Source organism: Hyperolius riggenbachi, chromosome 8, assembly GCF_040937935.1.
Source record: "Hyperolius riggenbachi isolate aHypRig1 chromosome 8, aHypRig1.pri, whole genome shotgun sequence".
Classification (NCBI taxonomy): domain Eukaryota; kingdom Metazoa; phylum Chordata; class Amphibia; order Anura; family Hyperoliidae; genus Hyperolius; species Hyperolius riggenbachi.
This window is the reverse complement of record NC_090653.1, coordinates 42,335,021-42,357,085: the sequence shown is the minus strand read 5'-3', so window position 1 is coordinate 42,357,085 and position 22,065 is coordinate 42,335,021. Positions and strand designations below refer to the sequence as shown.

The following is a 22,065-nucleotide window of genomic DNA, read 5'->3' as shown; positions in this document are numbered from 1 at the left end:
CTCAGGCGGCACACGCCCGTCCGTGTGTGTGGGGGGCCACCCGAGCTGGAGGGGACAGCGGGCAGGAAGGGGGTATTGGGCCTAGCGGCGGGGAGGGGGGTCGGACCCCCCCCTCCCTCGCCTGGGTCCCCGCAGGAAGTGACGTCAGTGAAGCGCACGCTGGCCTGGAACGAGGAAGAGGTGAGTAATCCCCGCCCGTTGCCTCTTACAAATAGCTGCAGCCAGCACGGACCTTGTTAAAGCTGGAGGGGAGCGGAGGACCCAGGCGAGGGAGGGGGGGGTCCGACCCCCCCTCCCCGCCGCTAGGCCCAATACCCCCTTCCTGCCCGCTGTCCCCTCCAGCTCGGGCGGCCCCCCACACACACGGCTTGGTGGGGGGGGGGGGGGGGGCGCTTGGCGGCGACGATTTCTTTGAAAATTGCCTCAGGCGGCAAAAAGTCTAGGGCCGGGCCTGGGTACTAAACATATTAATACTCAGGCTGTTTTCCTTGTTTTATTTTGCTGCCTGAAAGAGTTATGCTATGTACACACTGGCGACTATGGTCGTTTGAAACAGCTAATTAACGATCGTTCCGCCGACAATCTTGGAAAAACTTTACCCAACGATCATTAACACGAACGACAAAAGAACGACATCGGGAAGATGGAAATATCCAACCTGATGGATCATAACTACCGACAATCGTTACAAAACTATAGTGTGTACAGACATTGGCCGAAAACGATCGTTACAAGGGCCAATGCGCCTGCGTTGAATTCTGCCCAGCTTCCGTACTTCCTGTGTAGCGCGGCCGTAAAGATTGTTACATTGCTCATTTCAATTAAACTTTGTGTTCAAGTTAACAATCATATATTTGTATCTATTGGAACTCCATGTTGGTGTTTTTTTTTTTTTTATATATAAATATGTACGCAGCATTTCCTTCTGATCGTTCTTTTCTGTGAGAACGATCATTAAAATGTGTATGATGATCGCTGCATCCCATCATTGCATTCCAATATTTCCAATATCGTTCGTCTGGCAACTATCATTCCTTGCAAACGATAGTTATCGCAAATGTGTATGTAGCATTAATTTTTAGGGATGAAAGTCACAGCTTCTGTCTTGTCACTGATAAACATCACTGATAAGCAGGGGCGTCGCTAGCCCTGTTTTAGGGGGGCACGTGCCCCCAATCTGTCCTGGGGTGCCACGGATCTCCGCCCGGCCGCCCCCTCTGTCAAGACTCAGCGGCTCCCTCCAGCCGCCGCGTCACTGACAGTCTCAGACCTCAGGATCAGGCGGCGAGCCGGCGACCAATCGTGCGGGCGCTAGGACCCAGCGCCCGCACTGATATGCGGAAGTGACATCACTTCCGCATATCGAGCGGGTGCGTCCAGTGCCCGCTCGTACATCTGGTCGGGTCGCCGCTGATCCTGAGGTCTGCTGAGAGGTAGGGGGGGAGCGGCGGCGGCTAGAGGGGGGGGGGCCTCCCTGTCACTCACTCACTCACTCACTAAAGGGGCTCCCTGTCACTCACTCACTCCCTAAAGGGGCTCCCTGGCACGCACTCACTCCCTAAAGGGGCTCCCCTGGCACTCACTCACTCCCTAAAGGGGCTCCCTGTCACTCACTCACTCCCTAAAGGGGCTCCCTGGCACGCACTCACTCCCTAAAGGGGCTCCCCTGGCACTCACTCACTCCCTAAAGGGGCTCCCTGGCACTCACTCCCTAAAGGGGCTCCCTGTCACTCACTCACTCCCTAAAGGGGCTCCCTGGCACTCACTCACTCCCTAAAGGGGCTCCCTGTCACTCACTCACTCCCTAAAGGGGCTCCCTGGCACTCACTCACTCCCTAAAGGGGCTCCCTGTCACTCACTCACTCACTCCCTAAAGGGGCTCCCAGGCACTCACTCCCTAAAGGGGCTCCCTGGCACTGACTCACTCCCTAAAGGGGCTCCCTGGCACGCACCCACTCCCTAAAGGGGCTCCCTGGCACGCACTCACTCCCTAAAGGGGCTCCCTGTCACTCACTCACTCACTCCCTAAAGGGGCTCCCTGTCACTCACTCCCTAAAGGGGCTCCCTGTCACTCACTCACTCCCTAAAGGGGCTCCCTGGCACTCACTCACTCCCTAAAGGGGCTCCCTGGCACTCACTCACTCCCTAAAGGGGCTCCCTGTCACTCACTCACTCCCTAAAGGGGCTCCCTGGCACTCACTCACTCACTCCCTAAAGGGGCTCCCTGGCACTCACTCACTCCCTAAAGGGGCTCCCTGGCACTCACTCACTCCCTAAAGGGGCTCCCTGGCACGCACCCACTCCCTAAAGGGGCTCCCTGGCACGCACCCACTCCCTAAAGGGGCTCCCTGGCACGCACTCACTCCCTAAAGGGGCTCCCTGTCACTCACTCACTCCCTAAAGGGGCTCCCTGTCACTCACTCACTCCCTAAAGGGGCTCCCTGTCACTCACTCCCTAAAGGGGCTCCCTGTCACTCACTCCCTAAAGGGGCTCCCTGTCACGCACTCACTCCCTAAAGGGGCTCCCTGGCACGCACTCACTCCCTAAAGGGGCTCCCTGGCACGCACTCACTCCCTAAAGGGGCTCCCTGTCACTCACTCACTGCCTAAAGGGGCTCCCTGTCACTCACTCACTCCCTAAAGGGGCTCCCTGTCACTCACTCCCTAAAGGGGCTCCCCTGGCACTCACTCACTCCCTAAAGGGGCTCCCTGTCACTCACTCACTGCCTAAAGGGGCTCCCTGTCACTCACTCACTACCTAAAGGTTCTCCCTGTCACTCACTATCGGGGTCCCTGTCACTCACTACCTAACTGGAGGCGCCTGTCACTCACTAGCTAACCTGGGGGTCCCTGTCACTCACTACCTAACTTGGGGGGCTACCATATTAAGGGGGCATTCTGCCTATTTATGTGAAATGCTGTCTATTTATGTGCCTCATGACTGCTGAATTTGTCTTGTTGGGGGCCTCATGATTGCTGAATTTGTCTTGTTGGGGGCCTCATGATTTGTTGGGGGCCTCATGATTGCTGAATTTGTCTTGTTGGGGGCCTCATGATTTGTTGGAGGCCTCATGATTGCTGAATTTGTCTTGTTGGGGGCCTCATGATTTGTTGGGGGTCTCATGATTGCTGAATATGTCTTGTTGGGGGTCACATGATTGCTAACTGCGAGACTATGGGAAAAGCTGAATCCTTATCATATGAGACAATAGCATTAAACCTACTTTTTTAGCGTTTTAAAACAGAAAATAAAACTGGGAGGTTCTAAAAAATTGAATACATTTTTCAGGAGTAGGATGGATGAAATTGTTTATCTTCACAGTTTATTTTCAACTTGGATTTTCCATAATGTTCATGTATGAGTTAAAACGTTTGTACAGTATTTAGTTTAAATTGCTGTTGCCACTTTGCGATAGGTGACTTTTGGGTTGCAGTTTGGGCACTCGGCCTCCAAAAGGTTCGCCACCACTGTCCTAATCTTTGTCCCACCATTGCTAGGTTCATGTAAATTTGTCTCCACCCGTTACCACACCTATATTCTGGTCCATGGCCCACCAATTTTTTGGTGCGGCGCGATAATCACGCCGCACAACGTGATCGTCATATTTTTGGCACGCTAGCTGCAGTGTGCTGAATTCTGCTGCCTACAGTATGTACAGTATACGCTGTTCTCTAGTGCTTGCACTGTGTGCTGATTTACCTCCAGTGTGTACAGTGTAAGGTGTTACTCTGTGCCTTTACTGATTGTAAACCAGCTGTATTGTATGCTGATCCCTGCTACTTTCAGTAAGTACAGTATTAGCTGTAAAGCCTGGTACACACATACAATTTTGATTAGCCAATTTTAGCTCTGTTCATAAAATTCATTGTCTGTTGGCCCACTTACTGCACGGGGGTGGGAAATTGGGGGTCAGTGATTGACCAATCAAAATTGTATGTGCGTATACATCTTTGATCTTTGCCTATACTGATTGTAAATGATCTAAATAAATCTAAATAAAGGCTCCGTCCAATATTTCGATGGGCAGGCCCATTATCCGTAGCTTACACCGCTGCTAAGTTCATGTACATTTGGCCCCACCCATGGCCACGCCCACTCACCTCATGGCCACGCCCATTTTTTCACTTAGGAACACTTAATAGACCTCATCTGAGCAGAGACAACAAAACAATCAATCTAATTTCTAAATGTTTAAATATAAAATAAAATCCTGGGATGTCTAAAAAAAAGTCATTTTTAGGAGTAGGAGGATAAATACAATTGTTTATCTCACCAGTTTATTTTCACCTCGGGTTCACTTTAAGCCAGAGCCTGTCATGACAGGCTCTGTCATTCTTACTTGAGCTACTCTTTAATAATGTCAGAGTGACTGATCACTACGAACCGTAACCTCGAGGAAGAGGTCAAAATAGTCACATGACTGCAAATTCTGTCATAAAAAATGATTTTTCATAGTCTTTAAATTCAGATTAGCAGATTGCTGTGGGTGGGGCTTGAGCGGTCTACATTATTGTGTTCGGAGTACTTCTTTAGGACAAAGGATTAGAAAGGAAGAAGATATGGCACATGGCAGTTTTCTATAAGTTGCAGCCTTAGTGTCATATTTAATATTTTCCCATCCTGATCATTTAGCTGACTGTGCTGGAAACTTTCCCCCCTCTCCATCCTCTGCACTTCAGCCTCTCGCTGCCTCTCTGGAAAGGTCACAGTCTGTGTGGATTAAGCTGCCTCTTTGTGTGTCACACAATGGGCATTTTCCTGAGTTCATATGTCTTTGCAGATAATCATTTATTATATAGAAACAGGGCTGAGCTCTCCCACAGGCACGGGTCACCCTCAGGGCACAGAGACAAGACACTGGCACACTGAGAGGGCTGTGTTGGTTTGGGGGGCACAGAGACAAGACACTGGCACACTGAGAGGGCTGTGTTGGTTTGGGGGGCACAGAGACAAGACATTGGCTCACTGAGAGGGCTGTGTTGGTTTGGGGGGCACAGAGACAAGACACTGGCACACTGAGAGGCCTGTGTTGGTTGGGGGGGCACAGAGACAAGACACTGGCACACTGAGAGGGCTGTGTTGGTTTGGGGGCACAGAGACAAGACACTGGCACACTGAGAGGGCTGTGTTGGTTTGGGGGGCACAGAGACAAGACATTGGCTCACTGAGAGGGCTGTGTTGGTTGGAGGGGGTACAGAGACAAGACACTGGCACACAGAGGGCTGTGTTGGTTTGGGGGGCACAGAAACAAGACACTGGCACACAGAGAGGGCTGCATCGCACTTGCATTTTACACTGCAAGTGCTGTTGTTTGCATGGGGTGAGACTACAGAGTTATATGAAGCTGTGGTGTCAGATTTCAAAGACCATTACAAACAAGAAACATTTCCTGTGCTCTTCTGCAGATAGCTCAGTCAGAGACACAGGCAGCTGCAGTCACACACAGGGTTAACACAGATGTAGTGTGAGGGATTCCCCCTCCCCTCATGATTTACTGGCCCGTCACCCTTTTCAGCTTTGCCATCAGTTTTGTGTGAAAGTATTTTAAGAACAGTAAACAAAGATGTAAGAAGTGAAATGTATACACCAGCACTTCCCAAACCATTCCTATCTCACTTGAAAAAAATATGTTAATCTATAGTGTCTACATTGATAGTCTACATTCTGGGCACAGGCTGTTCCTCTACCAGTATGTCTGGACTTAAGCTGCAAAAACCTGTGCCAATAACCCCAGAGAAGACCTCCACTAAAGGTCATCACTCTGGTGACATAGTTACATCAAGGGTGGATTATGGTGTGTTTCTGGTGCTATTTGAAAGTCGGAAGTCAAAAGAACCAAGGGTCAGAAATAAACTCCTTAAAGTGTACCCAAGCCGAAGCTCAGGTACAAAATTACATACTTCCTTAAAGAGAGAGAAGCCTCAGGATCCTATTGAGGCTTCCCTCGTTGGTCTGATGTCCCCCGTCACTGAGCGCAACCACCACGAAGATTAGCAACAAGACATTGTCGCTAATAATATCGGGGCAGCTTGTCTTTCTGTATCGTGGCCGCGCAAGCATGTCTGCTCACACTGCCTGGCCTTGATACAGGAAGACAAACTGCATGGCCCCAATGTGGAGGGGAGCCTCACTCAGTAATGGGGGGATTCCAACCACAAAGAAGCCTCAATAGGATCCTGAGGCTTCCCTCTCTTCAGGGTAAGGTCTGATTTTGAACCCAAGCTTCATTTACTAACTGGTGCCGATGGTCTCACGGATGGGACCATGGCACCGTCATTGGGCCAATCACTGCACTCGAACAGTAGCAGTTACATCTGATAGGTCACTGATACTGAGCGAGTGCAGTGACTGGCCCAACGGCGGTGCCGTGGTCCAGCTCACAATACCATTGGCTCTATTTAGCAAAAGGAGCAGTGGGTGGCTGTGATTGGCCATTCAGGTGCCAGCACTCCCGCCTGATTGGTCGCGTACCAAAGCTGTAAAGGCGGAATATATATACAGATGCTGTAGATAACAGATGAAACTTACTCACAGGATGGAGCGAGGGCAGGCGCAAAGAAGCTGAAAGTCTTTAACCTTCTGCCGCCCGCGTCACGCCAGTAGGCGTGGCCGCGGCGGCAGCCCCAGGACCGCCTAACGCCAATTGGCGTAGAGTCCTGGGGCTCTGTTTTGCATGAGATCGCGCGCACGGTGCGCGCGCATCTCATGCTCGGAGGGCGGAGCTCCGCCCCGCCTTCAGTCTCGGGAGACTGTTAGACGGCGATCACGCCGTCTATTTACTAGGTGCAGCGCTGCGATGAGCAGCAGCGCTGCACTGGGGACAGCCGTGTGACACGGCTGTCCCCATGGGGGACATGAGAGCGATCGGCTCTAATAGGCAGAAGCCTATGACAGCCGATCGCCATAATTGGTTGGCTGTGGGGAGGGAGGGAGGGAGGGAGGGAGGGAAGAAACTTAAAGAAACAGGGGTTTTATAGAAAAAAAAACAAACAATAATATTTATTTAAAAAAAAAATAAACATGGGGGGAGCGATCAGACCCCACCAACAGAGAGCTCTGTTGGTGGGGAGAAAAGGGGGGATCACTTCTGTGCTGAGTTGTGCGGCCCTGCAGCTTGGCCTTAAAGCTGCAGTGGCCAATTTTGCTAAAAATGGCCTGGTCACTAGGGGGGTTTAGCCCTGCAGTCCTCAAGTGGTTAAAGCCAATGGGAATCAAAAATTAAAAACAGAACAAAACACATTCACGTTTTCAAAATGATCACAGCAGTTACCTTACTGTATATTCGCCGCTCCCCTGCCCCTGGATCCGTTTATTTTGCCCCATTACCGATGCCCAACTCGTCCAAGATGGCTGCAGCCCTTTGCTTTCACTTCCGGGTCAGCAGCCTCTTCCTTTCTGGGATCACAGGTAAAGCCGCGCGAGAGACAGTACTTCCTGACGCGCAGCTATGAGCACATGTGTGTGCGCACTGCGCACAGTAGAGCGTGCGCGCACGCAATGTGTGAGGACAGTTGCCTATTCTGCGAGGCAAAAGAAGAGCCGGCTGCACATAAAATGTGAAGGTATGGGATGAAAAACCTTCATTTGGCCGATTTGTGGTGTGTAGCGTTACTATGCGCCGATCTGAGTGTGAGACCAGGGGAGCCACGCATTATCGGGAGCGCGGCTCAGAGGGGCGGGGAGAGGGGAGGTGATGGCAATGAATGACAGAGGAGAGACAGAGCAGTGGAAATAAGCTCTGCCTCCTCCCAATAGCGTTATATTCGACCAAACTGGTCAAATTTTTATAAATGAGATTTTGGGTGCCAGGCCGCAGTGATTAAAACAAAAAGGGGACTGAGGAGAACAGGAGAGTAATAGGTAAATGATCAGGTATTGAAAATAACAACAAAACAAAAAAAACGTTCCCATTCATTTTAAAGTCAAGAAGGTGTGTGCAGCAATGGGTGATTCCATGGAAGATCCAATCCAGCTTATATTTTTTCTTCAAGCCTGGTGTGACAGTCAGACCCAACTCCAACTATAACCACCTGCTTAGCTGAACTACAGCATTGGATGAGTGACAACTAAATGCAGACAAAACGGAGTTTCAAATGATCCTACTATCCTATCCTATCCTACTACCAATTACTGAACCCGAGAGAGCCTAAGCGCTTTAAGTCCTATGGGAGAAAAGTGCTGTGGGCACCAGTGCACATTTGAGCATGACAATGACCCAAAACACACAGCAAAAGTGGTGAAGAAATGGTTAGCGGACAACAACATTAATGTTATGGAGTGGCCCGGCCAGAGTCCTGACTTGAATCCAATTGAGAATCTGTGAAGGGAGCTAAAGATCAGGTTGATGGCAAGAAGACTCTCATACCTGAAAGATTTGGAACTCATTGCTAAAGATGAATGGGCAAAAATACCTGTGGAGACATGCAAAAAGCTGGTCTGCAATTATAGGAAGTTGTTGATTGCTGTAATAGCCAATAAAGGCTTTTCTATTAATTATTGAGAAGGGTATGAATAATTTTGGACAGGACACTTTTTTGCTCAAATGTAAATAAAAACTGAGAGATTTTTTTTCCCCACAATAATGCCTCTTGTACATCGTCTTATTATCTTTTACGGGACACCTATGTCATTACCCGTCAAAAAATTACTTGCTGGTTGAATTTGCCAGGGTTATGAATAATTATGGGCAGCAATGTATATATATATATATATATATATATATATATATATATATATATATATATATATCATCTTTCTAGGAGGGGGAGGCGCATCCTCCAAAGTTTTCTGCTAGAACTGGCCTTGGTAGCTCGGAGGGTGGTTAGATAATCAGAGTAAACCATAGGGCACATGGAAAGTATGGAAAGTACTGGTGTATTGAGGGGGATAGGGTTACATTTGGGCATTCAGTAGACAGAGCACTGAGGAAGTGTCGTGAGACTGTGGCACAGAAGTCTACTGTGACATTTGTGTAGGCAGAGTTAGTTCGGAACACTGACACCAAAGCACATGGCACAGAGCGAAATAGTAACACGCCAACACAGCATTCTGAGACGCTGACATGCCAAGGCAGCAGGGAAACAATGGCACAGAGAGAATGCCTGACTATAGGGGGACAGTAGCGGTGTGGAAGAGTAACAGTGCCACACAGAGATGGTACAAGAACACACACTGGGGCTCAACAATACATTATACAGTGGAGATGAAGAGTGAAAAAAATGTCATCGAAAGTATTACAGTTAAAGTACACCTGAAGTGAGAGGGGTATGCAGGCTGCCATATTTATTTCCCTTTAAACAATACCAGTTGCCTGGCTGTCCTGCTAATCCTCTGCCTCTACATTTTTTAGCCATAGACCCCGAACAAGCATGCAGATCAGATGTTTGACTACATTAGCTGCTTGCTTGTTTCTGGTGTGTCATTCAGACAATACTGATGGTAGAAAGATCAGCAGGACAGCCAGGCAACTGGCGATGTTTAAAAGGAAATAAACATGGCAGCCTTCATAACCCTCTTTACCCAAGGTGTCCTTTAAAAGAACCCAGAATATCCTTTAAGAAAGCCCTACTTACTGAAGAAGAGGGAAGCCTGTAAAGGGTTCCCCTGTCCTCCTTGCCCTGTGCCACAGCTCGCCAGGACCCTATGAAAGATCCAGGTGGTACCCCTCTTCATGCAGAAACGTGGCTACGCTGCACATACACAAGCATGGCCACGCCTGCACAGGAGCATGGAGCCAGTACTGCACAGGCACAGCCGTCCTTACGCATGAGGAGGATCTTCAATCCGGCAAGCCCTTTTCAGATTTAATTGGGATGGAGAGCAGGGCCGGATTTGTACTTCTTACCGCCCAAGGCCGACTATTACCAGCCGCCCCACACACACACCCACCCAATAATTTTTGGGCCGCTGGTGTCCACTATTGCGGCTAGTGCCGAGGTTTTCTTGGCAACGTGAAGTGAATCAATCACGTCACACGGGGGAACTGGTCAATCAAGCGATCTACAGGTGATGGACGTGGTGGGAGCTGTCCACCACACACACATAGTCAAAAGTGGCTCACAATTAGACATTGGGTGGGGTCAGCAACATGTAAAAGTGAGTCCTGTACCCACTGGTGTCTCCAGGGTAACAGCGCTGGCCAATCAATAATTAAGAAATGGGTACTGTGAGAGGCTGCCTTCTGTATTCTGTACTATTTGCTGGTGCTGCCCCTGGTCCTTTCATCCCCCACACCAAGTGCGTGAGACCCGGCCTTCTGTAACTGCCTGCAGCTGCTGCTATGTCATTGGTCAAGGTCTGGCTTTTTGCTAGTCACACACTGTTCACAAATGTTTGGTTACTGGACTGCAGCTGCCTATAGCACAGCACAGGCAGATGCCAGCTGGTACTAATAGTGCAGTTATCCTGACCCTTTTCATTTGTTTGGACACTTGCAAATAATGCCCACTGTCTGCAGGCCGCCCCTTGTTTATCTGGTGCCCTAGGCCATGGCCTATGTGGCCTTGCCAGAAATCCGGCCATGATGGAGAGTCTTCCCTCTTCTTAGGTATGCATGTGTTTCCTCACCCAAGGTTCTCCCTGGGTATACTTTAAAGAGGATCTGTAAAAATAAGAAGAGCCACTAGGGGGTAGTTACAGCGGGAGGGGAAAGCTTCTGGATAATAATGAGGCTCCCCCATCCTCCTCTGTCTCTCGGTTCCAGCAATGGCTCCCCGAAAAGCGGAGAAGCAGGTGCACCCGATTGGCCTCGGCTATTTCCGCCTGTGCCTTATCGGAAAGCTGCTACTGCGTGAGCCAGGGAAGGTAAATACTGTGCCTACACCACATCCGACATCCTTGTTGGCTGTGGTTTTTGGGGAGCCAGGGCTGGAACGGAGGGAGAGAGAGAGGAGGACAGGGGAAGCCTCATTAGGATCCAGAGGATTTCCCCTCCCGAGGTAAGTACCAGCCAGAGAGGGTTATTTTTCTTACAGATTCTCTTTAAGGTTCTGCTAAATCATGCAATGTACTAAGGGCCCAGGCACCCTCTCACGTTACTTCAGACTGGACTGGGGAAAGGAGTGAGCAGGCAATAGGAGATCACTGGGAAGAAAAGACAGAGAACATTTACCTTATATACTCGCGTATAAGCCTAAAGTTACCCCCTCGGCTTATATGCGAGTCAGTTGAGCAGAACAGATGGTGGAGCAGGTTTTGTTACTGGCAGAGGAGCGTAAGGATCGTGCACTAGTGATCCTGCTCTTGCCCGCTGGCTCCCTGCTGTGTCCACGCCCCCCCATCCCCTGCAATATGGTGTGTAGAGTGAGCTGCTCAAGACTACCTGTGTTCCCTGGCTTGTGGAGCGGAGCGTGCAAGCGATGTGTCAGGGGTGCAATGATTGGGGATCCTGTGTGGCATCGCTGTGTCTCATAACTATGATGCCATCTAGTGGCGTCTTGAGTCACAGCTGTATCATCCTGGGGGCACATCTTGCTATGGGGAGAGGGAATGACTTGTACTGAGGCACATCTGGCTACTGTGGTGAGGGGATACACAGTCACTTTTTTCTGGTTTCTGAGGAAAAAGTGGGTCCCTCGGTTTATATGCGGGTCAGCTTTTATGAGAGTATCTACGGTATATTGCACTTTTCTCCTGGCGCACTCAAAGCACTTCAGAGTTACAGCCACTTAGGGTGCACAGCCTTGCCCAAAGACACTTTACTGTTTTACATACTGGCTCGAGCCAGGATTCAAATCCTGGTCAAAGGCTTGAACACTACATTAAGGGCAACACACTATCCGGAAGGGGGTGGGAATGCATTTTTTTCTTTTGCAAAAGTTGTTGGAATTATTTTTATTACAAGCCTTTTATGCACAATTCATATAAGATGTGTGCTTTAATCAGGGGTATAAGGTGTGTATTGGTACGTTGTTCGTTTTGCTCAATTTTCCTTGGGTACGAGGCTTTAGTTTTGCAAGAGCCCTTACAGCAGAATGGTTTGTTGGTGTTTAATGAGCTGAGATGAGCTTTGTAGAATATTCATCCCTTCAGCTTGCTGTGCAGATAAGGGAGACAGACAATATTCCCCGGAGAGGAAGGAGGAAAGTGTTGGAGGGTCTGCAGACCGGGGACAGCACACAGATAACTGGGGAGGGGGGCTGAGGATATCCTCTCTCCTCTTACAAGACACTTTCACATTGCCTCCAAGCCTTTCACTGGAAACTCATTTAAAAATTAAATAACATTTTAATTGCTACAAGACATGTTCTACATCTACAGCAAAGCGTAGCATTGCCACCACAGTCCGCAGGCAGAGAGAATATTCTGTAGCTGCCGGAAAACTTCAAACTGTGCTTCTTCATAAAAATGACAACAGGGCTTTGTGTCTGAGCAGGGCTACCCAGAATCCTCACCTCCCTATGCGTGTAATTAGCCTTCTGTTTTTCCCAAAGTTTGGGCAGAGACTTAAAGTGTACCTCATGTAACCTGTGAGATCATGAGATAAATGTGTATGTACAGTGCTAAGCATAGAAATAACTACCGGTAGTTAACTGTTTTCTTTTACTGCCTAAAATAGTTAAAACGTAGGTATTCAAGTGATAGTTTCTCTTCAGTCGGGACCTATACAGAGACTATAGAGTAATCCTCACTGATAAGGAATTACAGCCATGAAACTCTTTCCTGGCACATAACTTCTGAGAGCAGGAGATAGATAAAGGTCAATAGTTCATATACATTAGCTCTCTGAGGGGGAAATTTATCAAGAGTGTCTGAGACAAAATATTGGTAGGTTTTTTAGAAATCCGTGCAGAATTGTCTCAGACATATTAAGAAATCGCCAAATAATGCAGATTCCTTTAGTTAGGAAGGTCTCTCAGGCAAAGCAGTGTGTAAAGGAAATTACTGTTGCTGAGGTAACCCACACATCTGCTGTCAGCCGGCTCTGAGTGAGGGGGGAGGAGCCCTTTACAAATCACATCTAGCCTGCACTGCTGTACTATCTGTAGAACTGCTATGAAGCACTTCTTAATCTGCAGCAGTTTAGGGATGGATTTGCACTTTTCTTAACCGTAGTGCAGCTCTTGAAATCCACGCTAAACTGCCCCTATTAAGTAGGATTTGAGAAGTTTCTTACTATCATGCAGAACTGTTCCTTTGCTGGTTAGAACGGTTTTAGGAAAAAAAAACTGTTGGTAATGCTTTGATAAATCTGTCCTTGTGACACAGAAAACCTGTGACATTGAGCAGAGACAAAACAATAAATTTTAACCAAAACATAAAACTGAGATATCTTAAAAAGTCATTTTTAGAAGTAGGAGGATAGATATAATTATATATGTCATCAGTTTATTTTCACTTAAAGGAAACCTGTAATGCCCCTCCCCAGCCCAAAAAAAAAAAGTTTCACTTACCTGGGGCTTCTGACAGCCCCCTGGAACCGAGTACGGTTCAGAAGCCCAAGTGCTTCTGAAGACTCCTGGAAGAGAGTAGTCTCCGATCCATGGATTGCAATAATGCAACCACCATGTAGGCCTGTGGAAAGAAACCGCTTCTGCTCGGTGTCCCGGAACACTCTGGAACTGGGAGTCTCTCTCCTCCTGTGGTCCTCTCTAGTCTCTATGTAATGCCTGGATACTAGATACTTGGCATAAACATATATCGAGAAGTCGGGGATAGCCAAAGGTCATACACATAACAGAAACTGAGGTGGCAGAGACAGTCGTTAACAGGCCGAGGTCAAAACCGAGTATCAGATGACTGCAGTACAGGAAGGATGAGGCAGAATCAAAGTGGGGGGCACGCCAAGTCATACACAGGTAAAGTAGCAGAAGAATATACAATATACAATACTGATCTAACCAGAGTACATATATATTGGCAATGTCTGTATATATATATAGCTCTGAAAACTAGCTTGACTAGGCACAGCAGTAAGGCAAGGTCCAGCGCTCAGCGAACTGATAGCTATAACGGACACTGGACAACTGACAAGTCAGGACTTAAAGAGAAACTCCGACCAAAAATTGAACTTTATCTTAATCAGTAGCTGATACCCCCTTTCACATAAGAAATCTATTCCTTTTCACAAACAGACCATCAGGGGGCGCTGTATGACTGATATTGTGGTGAAACCCCTCCCACAAGAAGCTCTGAGTACCGTGGTACTTCTGGCAGTTTCCTGTCTGGGAACCTTGTTGCATTGTGGAAAATAGCTGTTTACAGCTGTTTCCAACTGCCAAAAACCATGCAGCAGTTACATCACCTGCCAACAGTAAAATGTTCACTGGAGTTCCTCTTTAAGAACCGAGGTAAAATGCAAAACCACGCCCCCGGAACCTCCAGCCAATCAGCAGCGCTCCTGCGGGAGTCAGTGTCAGCTGACCCCTATGTCACCGCCACAGTGTGAAAGGACACTAAAGCTGGCCATACACTGGCCCGATTTACAGCCGTTTTGACAGCAGATTCGATCACTGGGATTGAATCTGCTGCCAATCGTTCGCGCTACACGCCGAATTTCGATCCATTTCGCCCGATCCCGTTGATCGCGCCGTACGGAAAATAACCGTCGATCGACCGCGGGTAAAGAGCGCATCGCTAGCGGCGTTCGAGTGCCCGACGACCGACGCAATAGAGACGCATACATTACCTGCTCCGCCGGCGCGACTGCCCCCGCTCGTCTCCGCTCTGGTCTCCGGCATGCCTTCGCTTATTCCTGCCCGGCAGGAAGTTTAAACAGTAGAGGGCGCTCTACTGTTTAAACTTCCTGCCGGGCAGGAAGAAGTGAAGCATGCTGGAGCCGGAGACCAGAGCGGAGAAGATGAGCGGAGAGAGACCCGGGAGTCGTGCCGGCGGAGCAGGTAATGTATGCGGCGGGGGGGGGGGGGGGGGGGAGCGGCGGCAGCACCACCACCACCACAACAGATTGTGATCGGTTTCAGGCTGAAATCGGTTCACAATCGGTTTGCAGTAAAGGTAGCCATACGATCCCTCTCTGATCAGATTCGATCAGATAGGGATCTGTCTGTTGGTCGAATCTGATGGCAAATCGACCAGTGTATAGCCACCTTTAGACTTGTCAGATGTCATTTGAATGCATATTTACACCGACTGATATCTTGTGGGCTGCAGAATAAATGAACAGTTAAGACTTGTAAATAGTGAGCAAATAAAGGTGAGAAAGTTATCTGCTTTCCCCCTGTACATAGCAGAAACATTACTACCTTGTTTAGTACATTTCAAACACAATGGGCATGATTCACAAAGACTTGATCACCTGTTTTTCTCTGTTTTCACCTTATCTATGCTACTGTCATGATCGCTGCTGCAGCAGGTATTGCTGGAAGTAGTAGTGCTGCAGCTCAGGCAGTTCTGATCTCTTTCCATGCAAGCTGCATAGCTTTGTCTGCCTTTCCCTGCTGTCAGCTTGTGGCTGATTATCATTCACCTGTGTGGGAATCTGCATGTCTGCTCCCATTGGATGACCTCAGTATAAAGATCTGCTTCCTGCAGGACTCCTCGGGTTTTCATAGCTTCAGTTTAAGCCTGTCTTGCTGTTGCTTCAGCCCCCGATCGTGTTTCTTGTTCTAAAGATACTTTGCTGGTCTTTGCATCATATATTGGTTCATTGCCAATATATATGCATACCAGCACGTTTATTATTTTCCTTGTATTCGTGTTACGTTGATACATCAGTGTCGCTGATGTATACGTACACGAACTGTTTATATCCTGTGTGCAGTTAGTCAGCTTTCCAGCACGTTTTGGTAGTTTGCGCGTATTCGTGATCACCGGTGCTGAGTAAGTTACCCTGCTCCTGGTTCTGTTTGTGGATTGCGTTCATCTCTGCGAAGAGATAACGAATCCTTCTGAATCCTGTTCTGTTACCGTTTGTGGATTGCGTTCATCTCTGCAAAGAGATAACGAATCCTTCTGAATCCTGTTCTGTTACCGTTTGTAGATTGCGTTCATCTCTGCGAAGAGATAGCGAATCCTTCTGAGTCCTGTTCCCTGTATTACTCCTGTCCTAGTCAGAGTTCCTGCTTATGTCATATATCGGTTCATTGCCGATATATACATATGTTAGTCAGACGTTACAAATAGTTTCATTGATAGCTGTAATTGTAATACGCTAGGAAAACATACTTATTGTATATTTATCTGTGTTACGTTCATCTATCTCGATCCTGCTATTTCCTGACTATCCTGTCCTGTCTTTGTGAGGCACGCCATCGCTGCAACGCATTGGCTGCCTCATTCCAGTCTGTCTTGTTGTGGACGCTTGCTGTCACTAAGTAGCGGCTAGCTAGCAAGCGTTCATTCTGTCTACCTGTCCTGATCTCCTCAGTTCTGGTTTATGCGCTCAGCGCTACCTTGCGCTGAGACGTTATCGCAAAAGTATTGTTTGTGGCTGTCGGATCTGCACCGGCTCTGTGCGCCACAATCTCGTATTGGAGTCAGTCCTCCCCTCCACTATACTAGGGATAGCCTGTTTCCTTGTGCTAGTGTGTGTACCTCCTTCATGTCAGCTCATGCGTTGCATGCTGACTGTGGAGAATACACCACCAAGCCTTACAGCTACATTTTTTAGCTTCCAAAGAGCAAAAATATAATATAATGAAGGTAAGAAAAGTAATATTGAAATGAAATTATTCAGGAACAACTTAAATGGTTTTAGCTGTTAATTTTATGCTATGTTTAATGCTTTAGACCACAGGTGTCGAACTCCAGGCCTGGAGGGCCAGATCCATGCCAGTGTTTAGGATGGATTGAGAAATTGAGGAATGTGTTCTACCTGATGGACCACACCTTTCCTGATTCAGACCCATTTGAGCTGTGCCAAAAATGTGTGAGGACCTCGGCCCTTGTAGGACCGGTTTGACATCCCTGCTTTAGACCATAGATGAAATTTGAGTGTAATCCCACTGAGGTCCAATCAGTAATGCAAGTTTTTGTTGTCACGTTAGTGATCACAGGTTTCTCAAAAGACATGGGGCCATATGCAATTAACTTTCTCTTCTGAGCTATCTCCTAGGAGATCATTTTCATCTTCTCTTTAAATTAACTTTTCACAATTTTACAATTAAAAAAGTACCCAAAAATTGGAGAAAAACAACTATTAAAATTATTTTGAGTATTTTCTTGATTGTTGGTGGCTTAAAATGCATTTTATGATAATGTGTGAAAATATCACCTGGGAGAAAACTCAGGAGAAAGTGGTCCATTCTGAGCACAATAAATTCACTGGCATTAAAAATAATCATCGTCATTATCACAGCTGTCATGTGCTTCAGTATTCATCTTCTCAGCAATTTCACCAGACCTTTCCGAGGCACAGAGATGACAGGTCCTCCCTGAGCAGGAAGGTGACAATGACAGAGAAGCCATTAGCTCAGCCGCTGATGACAAGACTGAAATCATCAGTGAAAAGAGGGCATTGTCCCCGGGGGAGACGTGACATCACCGCGAGGTGCGTGAGACAGGAACACGCGGAGGAAACGGGACAATGAGGCTGGGAAACTCCACAAGAGCACTTTTACGAGCTGCTAATAATTGGACGCGAAATCAGACGCCTGGACAATGACAGGGACTCCCACAGAGTCTGGCGCGGAAGGGGTTAACTATGTAAGGCGACAGCGGAGGGTTAATCTTTCTTCTTCATACCTAAATTAGACATTTTAAGGCCAGGAAGGAAACGGTCGGCCTTTGAAAGCGCGTCCGTAAATGACCCGCCCCCTTGTGTGCCAGAGAGCAGACATTAGTGCCGGACGTGACAACACAGACGCAGTGCAAGCTCCGGGCAGTGGCATAGCTAAGGTGCAAGTTTTACATTGGGGCCCCCCAAGCACTCTATACATAACAACTGATACAGCGCAAAAAAACCTGCCAAGAACAACCAGAGTGTCCGAGGTGCAAGAAGGGGATGGGGGGCAGTGCTGGTGCTTGGCTATTTTATATTTTATACTAAAATGCTGGTGCCCGATCAGTGTACTGTAGCCAAGGGAGGGGCTTCACCACAATATCAGCCATACAGAGCCCCCTGATGATCTATTTGAGAAAAGGTAAAGATTTCTCATGGGAAATGGGGTACCAGCTACTGATTGGGATGAAGTTCAATCCTGGGTTACGGTTCCTCTGCAAGTATACACTTGAGTATAATGAGTGCACTAACACGTTTTGCATGAACATTTACCCCTTCTCCCATGTCAGAGAGCCAGCCAGGTATTGTGCAGATAAGTCAGTCAGTGTCACATAGTCATAGAAGATGTAAGTATAGCTCACCTGGTTCTCACAAGTCCACTTCTGCCTGCTAATAAAGGCTGAGACTGTGTATTCTGTGCTGCGATCATCCGGCCATGTGATAACAGCTTATAATTAGATATCTGGATGGGGGAATGATCTGCTGATGCATCACATGTGCTCTGAAACTGCCTTCAAAGCACAAAACTGTGGAATTTGGAGTTAAACATGAGCCCAATGCAAAAATAATAATTGACCGGATCTCCACCTGGCTTTCCATTATTTTTATTTATAGTACCATGGTAACAAATGCACAGCGTTTTGCTCAACGCAGCCAATGAGATTGCAGTTTCATTCCCATGGTTAAATCACATAAAAGCCCTTAAAAATGTGTAACCCCTTCAGCCCCGTCTGCAGCTATCAGTAAGTTGTTACTGGTGGTAGCTGCAGACAGGTGCGAAGGGGTTGCAAAATTTTAAGGGCTTTTATTGCTGTCTGTGGATACATTTTCTTTACTTCCTGTCTCCACGACCTCTGTGGAACTTTGTGGTTTTAATCACTGCACTGTTATAATTATCTCCCCCTTATGGATCCAAGCAATTTTGACGTTTTAGCTTTATGTCTCTATTTAATCAGCAATAACTTTATCCCTACTTATGACACCTTAGTTATAGATACATACTAGCTGATGACCCGGTGTTGCCTGGGTATGCATTTGGCTGGTGTTGGCTCTGCCCACTTTTTCTAACCCTAACACACAAACACTCAATGACCAAGGTTGTGAGCTTTGGCATCAATCATTTGTATATTCCCATAGAAATTAAATAAATCAGATAGGCTGTTTGTGGCTCCGCCCCTCATTCAAACCCCAGTCACCCAATGACCAACTGTAGCAGGTTTGAGGCATCTGCCATTAACAGTGTAAAAATGGCAGCAATTTAAATATTCCCCTTGAAAATCAACAGGTGAATTTTGATTAACTATTATAGGCTCCACACACTTCCCTGAATATTACCCTGACATTAACAGTGTAAGAAGGCCTGCAGTTTATATTTTCACAGTGAAATTTGTTTTTTGCTCTGTCCACTTTTTGTAACCTGGACACAAAGTCACTTGATGACCAAGTTTGTGACCTTTCGTGTCCTTGGCATCATTAAAAACAAATCTGATTGGCTGTTTGTGGCTCCATCCATTTTCTGAATTTGAAGCCCAGTGAACCAATGACCAACTGTATCAGGTTTGATGCTTGTGCCATTAACATTGCAAGAATGGCAGCAATTTTAATATTCCCCCTTTAAAATCAACAGGTGAATATTGATTGGCTTTCTTAGGCTCTACCCACTTTTCTGAATATTAATCCCAGTCACCCAATAACCAACTGTGCAAAGTTTGAAAACCCTGCCATTTACAGTGAAGAAAGGCTGCATTTAACATTTTCCCATGGAAATTTGTTTTTGACTCCACTCAGTTTTGTAACCTTGACACACAGTCACTCAATGACCATGTTTGAGAACTTTCAGGTTCCTGGCATCAAAATTGTGTGAATGGAAGCAGTTTATCCAGGGAAAAAATCTGATTGGCTGTTTGTGGCTCCGCCGCTTTAGTGAATTTGAACCCCAGTCACTTAATGACCGACTGTAGCAGGTTTGAGGCCTCTCCAATTAACAGTGTAAGAATGGCAGAAACTTAAATATTCTCCTTGAAAATCAAAAGGTTAATTTTGATTGGCTGTTGTAGGCTCCACCTACTTTTCTGAATATTAATCCCAGTCACCCTGTGACCAACTGTGTCAAGTTTGAGAACCCTGCAATTAACAGTGTAAAAATGGCTGCAGTTTATATTTTCCCATGTATTTTTACATTGAAATTAAACAAATCTGATTATCTGTTTGTAGCCCGCCCCGTTTTCCAAATTCAAACCCCAGTCTCCCAGTGACTGACTGTACCAGATCTGAGGCATCTGCCATTAAGAGTGTAAGAATGGCAGCAATGTAACATTCCCCTTGAAAATCAATAGGTGAATTTGAATTGGCTGTTGTAGGCTCCTGAATATTAATCCCAGTCATCCAGTGACCAACTGTGTCAAGTTTGAAACCCCTGCCAATAACAGAATGGCTGAAATCAATCTAACAAATCTGATTGGCTGTTTGTGGCTCCACCCCCTTTAGTGACTTTGGACCCCAGTCACCCAATGATTGACTGTATCAGGTTTGAGGCCTCTGCCATTAACAGTGTAAGAATGGTAGCAATGTAAATATTTGTAACGATCTGTGAAGATCAGTGTTACACCCAGAGCCTTGATTATTGGTGATCCGCAGAATCACCAATAATACAAGGATTGACCCGATTATATAGCACTCTGCAGAATTGCTAATAATGCGGGCACATCAAAAAGGGAGTAGACACACGAACAGTGCAACAAAATACAATGCAGAATAAATACACAAGTTTGTGGAAATGTCCACCACTCGGTAATTCCTCAGAGGTGTGGTTACCTCTGAATGGGAACCCCGTGTGTGAGATCCTCCAAGGGAAGCAGTGGAGGAATCTCGGCCTCTGGCAGTAACGGTCTGCTAGGGCGGGCGTCTCAGAGAGGCAAGCCTCAGATAGTTACCCTACAGTGGGAGACGTTCCTCTGAAGGGCGAAAGGTCAGACAAATAGAGGTTTGGCAACAGATGAGGCGGCAACAGTTCAGAAACGTGAGACGAGAGAATAGTCAGAAACCAAGCCAATAGTCGATAACGGTACGGGCTGGCAAAGTACAGAATCATAAAACAGAAGGATGGTCAGGACAGGCACAGAGTCATACACAAGAAATCAATACAGTTCAATATGCGTATATACTGGCGATAAACCAGTATATAACGCAATATCAAATACAAGACTGGTTAAGTGTAACAAGAGCCGGGGTCCTGCCGGATTGTCATACGGGAACTGACTAGGTCTGAGTGCTGACACAGGGTATTGCAAACACAGACGAAGTGTGACTGAAAATCACTTCCTTATATACTGCCTGGGAGAGAAGTCTCCACCCCAAGCAGCAACCAATCAGGGCAGGTAAAAAACGTCAGCTGACCTCTAGGGGTATGAAGGTGTGCCTGGCGCGCACGCGCACCCCCTAGAGGCAAGATGGCAGAGGCCTGATGTGCAGCACGCCGGTGAGTTTGGCGCGGTGCGCCCGGAGGATCTTGCACGGCGGATGCGGACAAATTTCCGCATTCCGCATTGGAAAGTCCGCATGCCGGAACGGATGCGACCATATTTCCGCAATCCGTCCGGCGTCGTGGAATTTTCGTTACAATATTCCTCTTGAAAAATCAATTGGTGAATTTTGATTGTCTGTTGTAGGCTCCACCCACTTTCTAACTATTAATCCCAGTCACCCAGTGGCCAACCGTGTCAAGTTTGGGAACCCTGCCATTAACAGTGTAAGAATAGTTGCAGTTTATATTTTCCCATGTAAAAAATGTAGTTGTTGGCTTTGCCCACTTTTTCTGACTTTGACCTATAGTCACTCAATTACCAAGTTTATGAGGTTTCGGTCCTTGGTATCACTGATTTGTATATTCCCATTGAAATTAATCAAATCTGATTGGCTGTTTTTGGCAGCAATTTAAATATTTCCATTGAAAATCAACAGGTGAATTTTGATTGGCTGTTGTAGGCTCCACCCATTTCCTGAATATTAATCCCAGTCACCAACTGTGCAAAGTTTGACAACCTTGCCATTAACAGTGTAAGAATGGCTGCAGTTTATATTTGGCCAGTGAAATTTGGTTTTGGCTCCGCTTACTTTCTGTAACCTTGACACACAGTCACTCAATTACCGAGTCTGTGAGCTTTCAGGT

General features: G+C 47.1%; 1 protein-coding gene across 6 annotated transcripts in view; it reads right to left on the bottom strand.

Annotated features, from left to right (window-relative positions):
- The window catches only part of EGFL8 (EGF like domain multiple 8), a 309,298-nt gene that overhangs the window by 58,866 nt on the left and 228,367 nt on the right, over positions 1-22,065 (bottom strand). For 2 of the 6 annotated variants that reach the window (XM_068250301.1, XM_068250297.1), the window contains exon 1: positions 18,260-18,338. The exons of 2 other annotated variants lie outside the window; for them this stretch is intronic. The gene's annotated coding sequence lies outside the window, so the exon portion shown is untranslated. Of the gene's footprint in view, positions 1-18,259; positions 18,339-22,065 lie in introns of those variants that run through there. 2 more of the 6 variants (XM_068250302.1, XM_068250304.1) reach the window with 2 other exon arrangements.